Genomic DNA, 15,742 nt, shown 5'->3' on the forward strand with positions numbered 1-15,742 from the left:
TATTTCTCAACTCCTATAAATCATTTTTTCAGAGGCCTTCACATAAATATCTAGGACCCTTCTAAAATTTGTCACTTCATTGATTTTACTCACCCCCATTAATGCAGTTTCATCCACAAATTGAAGATGGGAGGAGGGAGGAATGCCATGGCCCCATCTCCTGCCCTAAATCAAACCTTGCCTGACTTGAGATTTGAGAAATCTTCCCAAACCTTCCACCATTAAAATAAATAAATAGGGGGAGAGAGGATCTCCTTGCCTGAGGCCTCTAGTTGCACCAAATAGGTCTGTTGGCTCACCATTAATAAGAACAACAAAGGAGGATGAGGAGATGCAACTCATAGCCAAACTAATCCATTCACTTCCCAATCCAAAAGCCAAGAGAACCTTTTGCAGAAAACTCCAACTTACTCTATCATAGGCTTTGGCCATATCAAGCTTCATAAACATGGCCTTCTCCTTAGACACAACCATGGAATGCATAGTTTCAGCAGCTATGATAACTCCATCCAAAATTTGTCTTCCAGAAACAAATCCCCCTTGCTCCCTAGAAATTAATCTACTGAGCCAAGGCTTTAACCTTTCAGCAATCAGTTTAGTGATAATTTTGTAGATCACATTACACAGAGAAATGGGCCTAAATGAGTTAAGGGAATTGGCGCCTTCCTTCTTAGGAATGAGGGAAAGAAATGCTACATTTAGGGCCTTAAGCATATGCTTGTTCCTAAAAGATTCAAGCACAACGTCAAAGATATCTATCTTGACATTATCCCAAAAATCTTGAAAAAAATATATAGGGAAACCATCAGTCCCAGGAGCTTTACCTTTCTTCATACCAAAGACCACTGCCTCAATCTCAAAAAGAGAAATGGGTTTAATGAGAGCCTCATTCATTTATGGAGTAACTATGGAAGGGATGAAATCAAGCACCAATCCCTCCTCAGCACGAGTAGGTATAGAATCTTCTTTGAATAGATTCCAAAAGAATCTAATGGCTTCCTGAGCAATCCCCCTATAAGAGGAAACCCAAGTCCCTTCCATGGTAATACAAGAATTGAGATTACTACTGTGCCTTATGTCCTTTACCGAGTTGTGAAAAAAACTTGTATTTCTATCCCGTTCCTGTAGCCAATCAATTAGAGACTTCTGCTTCCAATAAATCTCCTCCCGGAGCTCCCATTCCTCTACGTCTCTTAAAGAAATAGCCTTTTCTTTAAATAAAGCATCAGACATACCCTTCTCTCTAATTTGATGGGTAATGATATCCAACCTCTACTGAGCTTTCCTTTTGGCAAAGAAATGATTACCAAAACTCATTCTATTCCACTTTTTCAATCTATACTTAACATGTTGCAACTTCTTAGCAAAGGAAAACATAGTCGTACCATAACCAGGCTTCCCTTCCCTCCACCATTCAAATATATGATCCTGAAGAAACGCCTCTGTCAACCACATAAGCTAAAATGTAAATGATGGATTCTTAGTTCTCCCAAACTTAGTGGCCAACAGAAGGACCGACCATTGATCTGAGCCTCTCCAATCAAAAATCTTTGAACTGGTAGTCTAGCTATCCTCCAACCAGTAGCAAGAAACTAGGAACCTATCTAATCTTTCTGATATAGCATCAGCCCCACATCTCCTATTATTCTAGGTAAATAGACCATTGGAAGGTTGGACATGCACAACCCTCAAAAGCTCAATGTTACTGCTCAAGAGCCCCGTAGAAAGGTCAAGCCTAGGAATACCTCCCTGCTTCTCTTCCAAACATAGTACAACATTAAAATCACCTACTAGAATCCAACGAAACAAGGGTGCAAGAGAGCGAACAAATCCTATATGTGACCAAAGTAAGGATTTTCCCACAAAATTAGTTGTTGCGTAAACATTAGTGAAAAGGAGCATCTCACCAGTCTCGCAGCAAGTAGCCACCAAGAAGATGGAGGACTTTCTAGAGATCCACCAAAGTGGGACAAGCTTGCGATGATCCCAAAGCATGGTGAATCCTCCAAAATTAACCTGAGCCCCAATATATTGACAAAGACATCTTGACCAAACTTTAGCATCCGTGTAAAACATACCATCAACAAACAACTTAGTTTCCTGAATAAAATCCACATCAGGAGAATAAGACCGAATCAACTCTGAATAGCTTTTTATCTAGGGATGCTATTCAACCCCCTTACATTCCATGAAAACACAATTATTTCTGGGAAGTTGAGAGAAGTGTCAATGGTCTTCACAACACCAGATTCCACTAAAGTCTCACTCGCTAGTTTTACCTTTTCCTGGTCTTTCTTCCTTCTCATCTTAAGGGGATTGTCCAGAGCACTTTTCCTGAGAGTTTTTTGCTGAATTCCTAAGACAAGGGAAGTTCTATTACCTTTTCTCCCATCCAGTGGATCCTTTCTAGAACAAGTCCCCAAGAAGATAGAACTTGAGATCACTTCCACTTCCATACCTCCACTACCTTCCATCTCACCCATAGGTCTTAGGGAAGTATCCAAGACCATTTGAACACCAACAACTTCCTCCAATGATTCAATCTGAGCATCATTGATCTCTTTCCCACCTATTAGCCCAACCTCCAAAAGATCCTAACCAACAGGCATATTAGCAATAGGTCCATCAAACTGTTCTAGATCTTCAAGGCCACCAAACCTATTGAAGACCTCATCCTCCTACCTGTCCATGAGGGTCCTCTTTAGACCCCGACCTTTATTCCGAGCCTTAACTAGGATGAAACCTTCCTTATTCTCCCTCATAGGAGCTTTCCCTTTATCCTATTTAGGGGGTGGACTAGCTGTCCTAGATTTAAACTCCCCTACTGATTTAGATTTGGGACACATCTTCTGTAGATGCCCATATTCATGACAAATGTGGCAGCGAAACGACAATGTTTCATAATCAAGTTCTTGAATCCATGAACTAGATCCCAATCGAATTTATATGGAATCCAGTAGGGGTTTATTCAAATCAAATTCAATATAGAAATGGGCATAGGTAATTACCTTCTTCTCCATAGTCTGTCGTGAGGGGCCTATTGGCTTCCCCAACTGAGCTATAACCAAATTGAAGATGACCTCTCTCCAGAACTCCAAAGGAAACCAAGGAAGCCTTACCCAAACATGAACCCTCGAAGGAAGCTCTTCTATGGGGTTGAATCCTTCATGCCAAGGTTTGATAAAAAGACCAACCTGATTATAGAAATAAGGGTCCCCTTCAAACACCTTATTTTTGTTAGTCAACTATGAGAATACTACCAAAAAATAGCCATTTGCAGCCAACATCACGTCCATTTCCCCCTCTGGATTCCAAGAAAGGAAAGGACACCTGGATCCTCATAAATTTACATATCAAAGCATGCCTAGATAGATATTCAATGTCCTCTTCAACCGAAGCTGGAGAAATCACAACAACTGGCCTGCTGTCACTTTTCACTAGGCACCCATTAACCTTTGTTGGTATGAAACCTCCAGCTTGAGTGGAATGTTCACCCATGTCTGAACCAGCGAAGCCAAACATCAAATTCTCCCTCATGCAAGAAGAAGAAATATTGCTTGTCATACAATCACAAAATATAATACCCGATGCACCCACAATTGCTTTTTGGGCAGCCATGCAAGGCCCTTCAACAAAAAAATGAAGACCACAAACCCCCAAAATCAAGGGCCCGGACTAATCAACCACAGAGATCATAAAAATCACAAACCCTTAACTCATAATTACACCCAAAATGATAGCACCGAAGACAAAAGCATAGTAGGGTGCCACACAAAAACACAGTCGTCCCCAAACATCGAAACCCCGAAACAAAGAGCGAGCAAAGGCCATGAACCAAGGAATGAAATAGACATGCCCCCTTATCTCCATGCTCCCCCCTATCAATACCTGATCTCCCCCACCCTGGATGCCTGCAGTAGCCGAGAAAGAGAACGGGTCCAAACTAGGAAAAGACCAGTTCAATGGATAGAAGCCATATATAATTTTCAGCGAAGTTGATTTTTATGTTCGTCTTTTCTTATTGAGAAACCTATAGTTTTTTTGGAGGGAGATTTGGCACCTGTAATTTGTGTGTAAACCATTATAGTTGGCTCTAACCTTGCATAAAGTAGATCGACCAAAGATTATCTCGTTATAGAAGGCTATCTATTCTTATCATTAGCAATTTTTTTAATATGGAGGCATTTTTTTGTGTGGGTAGCATAAAGGTCCCCTTATCTTGGGGAGACTATGGTTCTCTTTCTTGTGGGTTAAGGACAATTCCTTGCAGAGGTTTATTCTTCTTACAAGAGATTTTCTATGAAGGCTTTAATTGAGCAAGATGTAAACTTTAAATTCTTGTATGCTTTGTTGCAATTTTTTGTTGGGTGTTCTTTATTTTTATCTATTTTATTTTATAAATTGTTCCTCTCTAATTTATTTTATTTTAGAAATTATTTGTGTTATTAAATCATACATGATAAATTTCTAAAATTATAAATAAATTTTGGGCATCTTAATAAACAAACTTCTATTATGGGGGACATTAAGATCTAGTTTGGTTTGTTTAGGAAGCCTAATATGTTGAATGATATTGTAGGCATATGACACGCACCATGATCCAATCTCTATCTTGATGGTGCATGATTTATATATACATTTTCTAACCTTTGTTTTCCAATCATGCTAGTTAAGTTGAAACATTTGGTTCACTTTGGTTCATATTTTGATTGAGATCCTCTAGTCAATTATCCAACATGGGTTGCATCTTAGTTTGAGGGTCATTTGTCATGTTCGTGTTCTTAAATATTTACGATACTAACTCATATGAATAGTTTTCTTTCATAGTTTGGTATCGGTATTAAAATAAATACAGTTTCCAAATTCCTTCATCATCTTGTGGAGTTCACCTACTTTCCTCTCTTTTTTTTGGTGAGGTAGCGGGAGATTTTCCCACAAGGTTTTTCATAATCATGCTTAATTTTTGGCACACAAATATATTTCTATTCACCTAACCACACTTGATAGGGGTGTTAGTGTAGAATATTCCTTCTAGATAAGTTTTATATTTGATGTTGTCTTGATAGAGTAATAATTTCTTAAGTATGGAATATTACAATAATTACTAAACCAATCTCATTTACAAGGCATAAAATACCCTAACACCATGTTAGATTCTTGAGATCTTTTAAATAAAATGATGGTGTTAATTTAGTGATAGGAATCAAAGAAATCACATCCCTTTTATAAGTTAACAAAGTAATGAGTTTATGCAAGATATTGACACATGTAGTGCCCTCCCATATTGCAGTCTTTTATTATAGTTTTGATAGATACTTATGGCTTTATTTATATTTTAGTTGCTTTTTAGTTTGATGTTAGACATTGCATATTGACAATTGGTACATTATGGTTTTATATGGTTGATGCATACTTAGGATTATTATGAGGATGGGACATATGTTTGGTTATTTACACGCACTCATTATATGCATGTTGTGGTTTATATCTGCTTATGATGATATCGTGCTATGTACTAACTAGGTACTTTGTGCTTATATTGGATATGATGATGTTATTGATGATTTTATGTTTTGTCATGATTGTATTATTGTTGTAGATGTGAAAGGGATGGTGCTATGCCACTCATTTATAAGTAGGGTGTGATGTTGTGATTGTCTTTCACCTGTTTGATTGTTTTATGATATATGCAAATGTGTATGTTGTTATATAGACATTTTATATTATGTAGGATGCAGGTACTAGAAATCAACTCCACCTGGCTTCATAGGCTTGAGTGTGTCTCTAATCCCAATGGCAAGTGGATCGAAGGTGGCATGAGGTCTTATCACACTCTAGGCTTAGTCGATATCTTGTAAGTCCTAGTTTTTTGGCTAGAGTTGCCTTGCTAGATGTTATGTGGTATTTTATTTATTTCGGGCTGGGATGATTATTTGAGTTGAGATAATTAATTAATTGTTATACATAGTTTAATTTTATTAAATTAATTATAATGGTTGGTATTGATATAAATATAGATATATATAAGTATTCGAGTTTTAATAAATTAATATTGTTCGTGGAATTATATTTAGTTGAGTGTTTATGTTATTTGTGTATTTGAATTATTTGATTATTTACTTATTGGTTTATTCTATCATTTAACCTTTCTATCTATTTATTTTATAATTTATTTACTTACCCTTTCTTAGTATTGGTCTTTGTGAGTGGTATTTGGAGATTAGTATGATTTAATTTATTTTATCTCGAATATTGTGAAGGGTTGTTAATAATAATATTATTTTTCTTATTTTTTAATTTTTGTGTGTGAGGAGGTATGACTACTGTAATTTTGATAAAGACAAAAAATAAGATTGCTGTGATATTTTATGGCCTAAAAAAGTTTTCTGGATTTTGATTTTGGGTTTTGGAGGATATGGAATCTACATATGTTTGAAGATTGGAGTTGGTTTTCAATTTCCATTGTTGTTATGTCTCTGTGGGAGTTGTTTTGTATTATATTGTGCAGGCTAATCTCCACATAAAATGGCACTCCAAAAAATGGCCAACCTTAAACCCCACACACTAAGCAACATATTAAGTCTAGGGGATGTTAGTCAATTCTGAACATTTAACACTTTTAAGTCTAGAAATATATTCTTAGTGTGACAACTTACATTAACATGCTTTGCAAACATGTTGCTGTTTCAGTCAACGACATTTTTTCTGTAATTTTGATTCTGACTTTGATCATTTTCGATCGGTTAAATGTTCAACTTGTGATGTTATAAATGGTTGAATATATGTTCTTTAATGAGTTTTTAATGGTGTCCAACCTGCTGTAACTTTTAAGTGGGTAGCTTCAGCTGGTTTTCTTTGTTGATATTCTTTTATATCTTGTTGTTATGTCCTTCTGAACTGATATATAATATATTTTTTATTAATATAAGTATTTGTTCAAAGGTCTAAATGCTTGGCCGGCACGGCAGATTTAAGTAGCTAATAGTGACATAATCACATATGTACCCATAAGCTAATGCCATTGCGTACGTCATTGGTCAGATAAAGTAATTTTTAAAATGAAAGGAATAGGTAGTTTGACATCATTAGCAAACTGAGGACAAAATTGACTGCATGGCGAAGTAAAGAAGGTGAACGGTATCCTTGATTATTGTATTTACAGTTTATGGACAAGCAGATAATATTTTATTTGTTTGGGTTTTAAATTGTAATTTTATTTTATTTTTTAGCTGTAAATAATAATTTTAAAAATTTAATGTTATCATTATATGTAATATGCTTGAATATAACAAGGTTTATAAGTTGATTATTAGTAGTATTTATGATTTTTTAAAAATATGTATTCTAAAATATTTATTTCAAAAGTATAGCAACATTTTAAAAATTATTTAATCTTAAAATTTTGAATTAGCTAAACAGATACTTATTTAAAATTTATTATATATATATAATGCATTTTAAAATATATTTCACAATTTGAATTTGGTATTTTGTATTTTGTATTTTGTATTTTGTTTATTTTACATTTTTTTGTGCTTTTTTCAATGTTAAATTTACAAAAAAATAAAGGAAATATTGTAATCGAAATTACCACTCAATTCAATTGTGTGGTTTTTGTATTACATTGTGTGAGATTTGTTTAGCATCAACCTTTCAAGTCAAGCTCCATGATCCATCATGGATTGTGGCGTTTGATCCTAAACATTGATGCTAAAAGAATCTCATAGGGTAATCCAGAAACAGCAAAATAATTTCAGCATGAATTATCGAAATTTAAATTCCAACATAAACCATATTTTAAATAGGAATGTGTTGTATTTATAACACTAAATACTATTTTGTGGTATGCTATTGCATCATCTATATCATACACAAAGATATTGCATCATCTCTATCATACACAAATTAGAAATAACAAAATTTATGGTTGGTGAAAAGATTACTTAGATTCATATATGTTAGACATAAAAGATTAAAAATAACAAAATTAATGATTACTAAAAATATTAACATTACTACATATGTAATATATTTTAAACAAGAATGTGATAATTTTGTAACATCAAATTATATTATTTTCCAGTTAAATATTTTATGATAATATTTTAGATAAATTTTTTTTAAATTATTTCAAAGTCACATCTCATTAAAAATCTTTGTTCTGAATAAATAAAAACTTATATTATATTTAAAAAACAGAAAACCCTAAAAAAATCCATATAATCGCTGCATACTCTCAGAGTAACTCTGACCACCAGCCCATGTACCCTATTTTTTGGTTCAATTTTTACAGCTATTTACATGTATCTAGTATTTTACAGCCATCCAGCATCCTATGTAATTTTATTTTGACTTGACTCTCTATGTTGTTTTCAAAGGCAACATGTTTTATAAACATGTTTCAATTCTAGGTGTTATTTAGTCAGCGATTTTCTTCTGTAATTTTCTATTGTCAGTTTGATCATTTGAAGTTGGTGATGTAATTTTTAGTGTCATCCAAATTTTTGTGTAACATTTAGTGGGTAGCTTCCGCTGGTGTTTGTTAATATTCTCTATATTTTGGTGTTATGTCCTTATGAACTAATCATATAATATATTTTTCTTTTCCCAATAAAAAAAAAATAGAGTTAAATATTGTATTTGTCTTACTGGTTCTTGCATGACCTAAAAATGAAGAAAAAACATTATGTGATTATCTTTTGTTTCCATTGTAACTCTCTTCTCAATGTTCTCATTTCATTTTGGTGCCATGGTTCAACAATCGTACCAATCTTCACACATTCTAATTACTTTTCATGAAAATCACAAATATATTATCAAGGCTTAAAAGGATTCCATATGATGATTAAGAGATTGAAATTAAAATTTAAACCTTTAATAAATATGGTGATCTGTTATTTTTAGATTTTGATTATGTCATTTTTTTTTATCAATGTTTCAAATCATTCTTCAAGATCTATTATTTTCTCTGTTTTTTGTTTTTTCATTTTGATGGCAGATTATAAACAATGATCCAAAATATTGATGAAGAAAACAATTTACATAGGCAAATCAAGATGACAAAACAAAAGAAGAGAAAATAATGGACCATGAAGAATAATTTGAAACATAGTCGAATCCAAAAATATATCAAGATAAATTTATAGATAGTAGAAATACTACATCTTTGAATGTGGTGAAAATTTTGGCTTCCTATGTCTAACTATGTATAATGATCTTCTATTTCATGTACAAGGGTTAGGAACTCATAAGAAAACATGGGATAAACCATAATATTTATTGGGGATACAAATGAGCTCAAATGTTATTAATTGAAAAATGATCTAGTAAGTCTCAGTTGTACAAAATATACATTATTTAAGTTTCATAATATTTTTTGAAGTTATGAAGAACCCAGTTAAAAGACTTCAAGATTGAAAAGATGGATTCTTAAATAATATTGAGTTTTACTCCCCAAATTTAGACTCAATCATTTAGTCTTCATCTTTACTTTTTGTGTTATCAAAATCAATCTAGGGATGGTTCAACAATCATACCAATCTTCACACAGTCTAATTACTTTTCATGAAAATCACAAATATATTAATAAGGGCTTAAATGGATTCCATATGATGATTAAGAGATTGAAATTAAATTTTAAGTAGATGTAAACAAACTTAAACATTTAATAAATATGGTGATCTATTATTTTTAGAATTTGATTATGTAATTTTTTTTTATCAATGTTTCAAATCATCTTTCAAGATCTATTATTTTCTCTTCTTTAATTTTCTCAATTTGATGGTAGATTATAAACAATAATCCAAAACATTGATAAAGAAAACAATTTACATAGGCAAATCAAGATGACAAGACAAAAGAAGAGAAAATAATGGACCATGAAGAATGGTTTGAAACATAGTCAGATCCAAAAATATATCAAGATAAATTTACAAACAATGGAAATATTACACTTTGAATATGGTAAAATTTTTGGTTTCCTATGTCTAACTATGTCTAATGATCTTCTATTTTATTTACAAGGGTTAAGAACTCATAAGAAAATATGGGATAAGCCATAATATTTATTTGAGGATACAAATGAACTCAAAGGTCCTTAATTGAAAAATAATCTACAAGTTTCAATTGTACAATTTTTGTACATTATTTATGTTTCATAATAATTTTTAAAGTTATAAAGAACACAATTAAAAAACTCCAAGAATGAAAAAATGGATCTTAAATAATATTCTAGTAACAAACAAAATATATTACAACAAAATATATTATAGTAACAATAATAAGTCTAACAACAATTAATGAAATGTGTCAACTAATGACACAATCACCACTCTATTGATGAGAGGTAAAAAATAATTTTCTTAATTATTCCCATCTACCTTCTTTATTTTAGGAGCATATTAAGGTACTACATGGCACAATGATTGGATACTTAAACTTAGGAAATATTCTAAGTGATCTCAAAGATATAGATGGTAAAAGAAGCATGTTGTGCATGCATAACCCTCACACTTGTGTATAAAATATTGTATCTCATGTTAAGAGTGGTTACACACACATACAATCAAGAATCTATGTATAAAATTAATAAGAATATTATGAGGAGAATTATTTTTTATTATAGTAAAATAGGTTTTGAATGGATCCCAAAACTCTTTACAAAAAAGGAACAAGAATCAGGAGAGAACCAGATGCAAAGTAACAACTAGACAACAACAACACAAAAGAGAGAATAGAGGGTCAATAGACTCGAAAGCCTACTGCAAATTATTCAACATTTTTGAAGCTTCAACATTCTTGTGAATTACACCTTCATTGATGTTCAAAACATCATGGAAAATATAGGCTTGATCATTCTTACCTTTACCATGGTTGTGCATTTTGGTGAAGGGGCAAAGAACATGTCATGCCCCAATGCTATCTTGATCTGCTACAACATTCTTCCTAGCATCCTCCAAAGAAGTATAAAGGGATCCATAAATACCCTTTAACTAATCTTTAAGGGTTTGTGCTTTATCATTTAATTGTTTGAGACCTTTGGAACTATTTTACATAGTAGTTCTACTTATAGCCACAACAGCCCTAAGCTTATCATGAATCTTATCAATGGTCTCTTCAAGATAGCTAATCATTTCCTCATGATCCAACTTCATAGTTTTCACATCCTTGGCCATATTTTGGATAAGAGAAAGCATTTTATCTGCATTGTTCACAAAAGGGGTCATGTCCAAACTATTTTGCCCCAATTCCAGTTTGTAATTAAGGGTATTAACCCTATCCTTAAGAAATTTGATTTTAGACACCATTTATTTAAAAAGGCTATTTTCCCCTTTTGCCACATCCTTGGCCACCACCAATATGTCCCCTCTTCCAGTGGTAAAGGAGCCTTTATCCATTGTTGTCGAGTATCTTTCTTAGTTTTAACAGGGATATCAATGTGGACTTTTATCCCCTTTGGGTCTACACCAGAATCAAGCATTTCAACCATGGCCCTTGCCTCCTCATCCATTTTCTTTTTTACATTCACACTTAAATTCTCTAAAATCTTCTTGACATGGGGGGAATTGGATGTACTTTTATCCTCGATGATATAATTAGAGAAATTAGGGCTCTTTTTCTTGTTTTCTTTCACCTTTTTATATTATGAAGATTTAGATCACCAACCTAAGATTTACACTTCTTAGCAGAGTCAGGGGTTAGGGAATCCAAACATACTCCTGTGAGGGTAAATAATCAAAGTCCTATTTACCTATTTCATACCCATGAGGATAATTGGGGTAATAATTATCCTTTTTAGGGTGTTTGTGGTTACCAATATGGTAGCAAGCATCATCATCAAAAGGGGCATCTTCAAAGTTAGTACAAAAATTAGATAAATATCAGCAAACATTTTGGGAAAACTCAATTTTACATTTAGAACAAGACGGTTTATTTCAAATAGACAAATTGTTAATCGTCAACCTCGTGACAAATATTAGGTTGAAGAGCGCATGGAATATAGTTAATTTTTATTTCATTATTCATCTTACTTAGTCAAGTTACCTATTAAGAAAATCTACAAGAATATTCACAAAGACCTAGCTAAGCTCAAAATGAAGAAAATAATAACCACTATTATAAATTAGTCGTTATTAGTATATAATATGTTGATAATTGGGCATGTCCTTACCCTTAAGATAGGAAATTAGTCTATTATTATGGAGATATGATTTGGGAACCAACAATCTTCATGTGATTATTTTTTCTCAAATTTCATAATAATTTAGTCAACACTAGGAGAAAAATGACCATGCAATGGGACTCATAGGTAGTATATGTGTTCCTAGTGGATAAGTACACTAGATTGTGGTGTCCAAAATCTTCAAATTTTCTTCTTATCAATATGTTTTTCAACACAAAGATGATAACCTTGAGTAGTTAATTACATCTACAATTATAAGAGTTATAAATGGTGTTGGAGATGTCAAAGTTCAAATAAATCATTTCATTTGAAAAATAATATATGATATAGTGTACTCTCTCTGTCTCTGTCTCTATCTCTTTGTATATATATATATATGTCTCTCGGTCTGTTTGTGTGTATGTATATGTATATATATGTATGTGTATATATGTGTGTGTGTGTGTGTGTGTGTGTGTGTGTGTGTGTGTGTGTGTGTGTGTGTGTGTGTGTGTGTGTGTGTGTGTGTGTGTGTATCTATATCTATATGCATATACATATATGTCAGTGTGTGTCTATGTACGTATATATGTATGTAGGTATGTATATGTATATGTATATGTATATGTATATGTATATGTATATGTATATGTATATGTATATGTATATGTATATGTAGATTTATATATAAATATTATATACACATACATACATACACACACACACACATATCTTATGCTAGCATTTATGTAATTATGATGTAATAATATTAATGTAGAATTAATTTATTTTCTTATCATACGTTCTTGTCAGGTAGAGAGGGATAGGGCTCAAACCCATTTACAAAACAACCATTAAGGCCAAAAATAAGGGTCTCACAAGAGATGATACTACCAAAAAACTAAAGAGAAACTAACATTGAAATAGGACTAGCAAACAACAACAAAATATAGGGAACCATGAGAAGACTAGCTATAGATAACCCAAAATATTGAAGCCCTCTCCAAATTTCCATTATTTGTTAAGAATTTCTAGCTTCCTTGTAGAGGAGAACTATTTGTTGACATTTTCCTCCTAGGGGGGATGGTGTTTGAAACTTTATCTTTACCTTTTTTATTAAGCATAAGAGACAAACTAGTAGAACCAACCTTCATCCCAATTCTATTACACTTAGCTTTCTTTTTCCTCAACTCATGTTGAAAGATCTACAATGAGACAATGTTTTTCACTATATCCTTATAGTACACTATTTCTTGCATTTATCGTGCAATTTTATTTTGGTTGTCTTGAAGACTACTAATAATTTCCTCCATCTTCTTCCTATCCTATATGGAACCTATAGTAACATTGATATTTTTGACTTCCTAAGTTCCAAAGCATCCCACTTATCAATTTTTTCTATCAATCCCTTTACAAGTGATCAAGATTTCTTATCAACTAGCTTAGTGTGCATCTATTAGTTTTAACCATGGATAAAGCTTCTACATTTATAATCCTAATCTTGGTCATATGAAGTTCAGACAACTCCAACTTAATTATCTCATTCTGTATATTATAACAATTGCACAATTCACTCACTTTAGCACTTCACTCCTCACATGGTTTTCAAACATGGGGGATAGAGAACTAATCTAAGGAACCCATATATAGAGTGGTCTCCCCTTTACAAGAAGAGCAATAAGGGTTAGTAGAGGTATTACTAGTGGTTATAGAGCAAGCTAGGGAATCTTCAGAGGATGGAGACTAGGTTGAACTTGAGTCATTATAAAAATTTCTAATTTTTTTGGATCTTCAAAACCGCATTTCTCTACTTAGGGAAAATAGGAAAATTGGTGGCCTCAGACCTCGATTTGGTAGAGCATGGGGGGTTGGAATAGTATATCCTCTCCTTTGAATGGGGAGTGTTTAAAACATGGGAGAAGGGGAGATTAGTATTTTTAGTCAAGGGGATAGGGCTCAAATCCAAAATGATACAAGGATTAGTAACGTGAGATAAAGAGGGCAAGTCAAGGGTGAGGCTAAGATTATACTAGTAGAGTCAATAAATCAAACCTTGGTGAAGGGGGACTCCTTTTTCTTTGGACTAGACCACATTCACAAACTAGAGGAGGGGAAAATTAATCTAGAATGCAAAACTCACTTTAAAATTATACATGAAGTGGTTGAGAATTAGAAATAACTAGGAATGAAACCTTTTAATTTGACCAATCAGGGTTGCATACCTCATGAGAACCATTGTAATATATTTCCAAATCCCCAAAAATTCCTCATGGGTAAACCCATTTTATATAAGGCTAATTCTCTCCACTCTTTTGAGGAAATTTTAATGTTTTCCTAATAATTTCATTTAGGTTTATTGGGGAAGGAGAATCCATGCACAGGAATAGCAGTAGCCATGAAGATAAGTTCCACAATGACATTGAAAGATATGCCTCTAATATTCACCCACTTATCCTTCCAAGAGTGAATGAATTCTGTCAAGAGGAATGGGTCATGAGCTATCATGGATTCTATATAGGATGCAAAATCCTCTTGTTGAATAATAGTCCAAACCTTTTAGTCATTCTTAAGGGATACATAGTTATTGGGCTCCACTTGAATCAAATATCCTTGCATGGCCGATAGGTATAATGCATAATTAAACCTAAAAATGAATAAAGATAAAAGCTATGCAAGAATAAGGTGAACACCAAAAAGAAAAGTTGGACATAAATGCCATAAAAATAGCAATCAGATCTAGAATGGGGAAGGATACATCTAGCCATAGCCCATTATTGAAACTAGAGCTGTCAAATAGGAGAAACATTATTGCCAATGGGGGAATCAACTCTTCCTCTCACATTACAGGTGTCAGGAGACTTTCTATCATTCAAAATCACCAAACACACATGTTGCCCAAGAGATTGTGCATATTAGTCCATATATTGATGTTATGAACAAATTTGCACATATTTGCCAACCTATCCATTCGCATGTTGGTGAGCAACAACCACCTTAGCATAGTTTGAATATAAGATCCCCAAGTTACCAGCATAAGCTAAAATCATCTTACCATTCTCATCCCTTAAAATGCCACCACCTCTCACCATACCCAAGTTCCCTTTAGCTAACTTGAGAAGAGACATTGATGTCCTATATTTTAATATTGAAGTGAAAAAGTCAAAAAATATGTTTTTATCATTATTTTGTTTTTTAAATGAGGTTAGAAGATAAATATTATTTGAATCTAATGTAAAATTTATTTGTGAAATACAATAATATTATAAAATAAATTGGAATGATTGAATAAATAAGCATAATTCCATAAATGTAACTAGTGAGGTTGAAAATAATTTACACAGTAATCAACTTTAGTTTTTGCTCCTTGTAATTTGATAAAAATAAATGTGATTTATATTGTTGGCGTATTGCACTGTATAAACCGATTGTGGTTTTTATAACTGTTTCCGGTTGGTAACTGTCTGCTTTGTAATGTATAAATTTCCTCTAAACCATAATGTAATCATCAGAGTATTCACCTTATCAGAGCGCTAGCCTGGGAAAGATGGGAGAATAGAAATAGATTAAATTCCTATTGTTGTG

The sequence above is a fragment of the Cryptomeria japonica genome, chromosome 7, assembly GCF_030272615.1.
Source record: "Cryptomeria japonica chromosome 7, Sugi_1.0, whole genome shotgun sequence".
NCBI lineage: Eukaryota > Viridiplantae > Streptophyta > Pinopsida > Cupressales > Cupressaceae > Cryptomeria > Cryptomeria japonica.